Genomic DNA, 1,708 nt, shown 5'->3' on the forward strand with positions numbered 1-1,708 from the left:
TTCACCCCATATCCCTCAACCCCACCCACCCACCTTCTCCCCATATTCCTCAACCCCACCCACCCACCTTCACCCCATATCCCTCAACCCCACCCACCCACCTTCTCCCCATATCCCCAAACCCCACCCACACACCTTCTCCCCATATCCCTCAACCCCACCCAAGCACCTTCTCCCCATATTCCTCAACCCCACCCACCCACCTTCACCCCATATCCCTCAACCCCACCCACCCACCTTCTCCCCATATTCCTCAACCCCACCCACCCACCTTCACCCCATATTCCTCAACCCCACCCACCCACCTTCACCCCATATTCCTCAACCCCACCCACCCACCTTCTCCCCCTATCCCTCAAATCCACGCACCCACCTTCTCCCCATATCCCTCAACCCCACCCACCCACCTTCCCCCTTAGCCCTCAATCCCAACCACCCACCTTCTCCCCATATCCCTCACCCCACCCACCCACCTTCTCCCCATATCCCTCAACCCCACCCACCTACCTTCTCCCCATATCCCTCAACCCCACCCACCCACCTTCTCCCCATATCCCTTAACCCCACCCAACCACCTTCTCCCCATATCCCTCAACACCACCTGCCCACCTTCTCCCCATATCCCTCAACCCCACCCGCCCACCTTCTCCCCATACCCCTCAACCCCACCCACACACCTTCTCCCCATGCCCCTCAACCCCAGCCACACACCTTCTCCCCATATCCCTCAAACCCACACACCAACCTTCTCCCCATATCCCTCAACCCCACCCACCCACCTTCTCCCCATACCCCTGAACCCCACCCACACACCTTCTCCCCATGCCCCTGAACCCCACCCACTCTCCTTCTCCCCATATCCCTCAAACCCACCCACCAACCTTCTCCCCATATCCCTCAACACCACCCAACAACCTTCTTCCCGTCTCCCTCATCCCCACCCACCCACCTTCTCCCCATACCCTTCAACCCAAACCACCTACCTTCCCTCATACCCATCAACACCCCCTACCCACCTTCTCCCCATATCCCTCAACCCCACCCACCTTCTCCCCATATCCCTCAACCCCACCCACCTACTCCCCATATTCCTCCACCCCACCCACCCACCTTCTCCCCATATCTCTCAACCCCACCCACACCACCTTCTCCCCATATCCTTCAACCCCACCCACCCACCTTCTCCCCATATCCCTCAACCCCATCTACCCACCTTCTCCCCATATCCCTCAAACCCACCCACCCACCTTCTCCCCATACCCCTCAAACCCACCCGCCCACCTTCTCCCCATACCCCTCAACCCCACCCACACACCTTCTCCCCATGCCCCTCAACCCCACCCACCCACCCACCTTCTCCCCATACCCCTCACCCCACGCACCCGCCTACTCCCCATATCCCTCAACCCCACCCACACACCTTCCCCCATACCCTCAACACCACCCACCCACCTTCTCCCATCTCCTCAACCCCACCCATCCACCTTCACCCGATATCCCTCAACTCCACCTACCCTCCTTCCGCCATACCATTAACCCCACCTACCCACATTCTCCCCATATCCCTCAACCCCACCCATCCACCTTCTCCCCATCTTCCTCAACCCCACCTACCCACCTTCTCCCCATATTCCTCAACCCCACCGACCCACCTTCACCCCATATCCCTCAACCCCACATACCCACCTTCTCCCCATATCCCCAAACC

Source organism: Somniosus microcephalus, unplaced genomic scaffold (assembly GCF_052327205.1).
Source record: "Somniosus microcephalus isolate GS21.2 unplaced genomic scaffold, FLI_Smic_1.0 unresolved_chr9, whole genome shotgun sequence".
Lineage (NCBI taxonomy): Eukaryota > Metazoa > Chordata > Chondrichthyes > Squaliformes > Somniosidae > Somniosus > Somniosus microcephalus.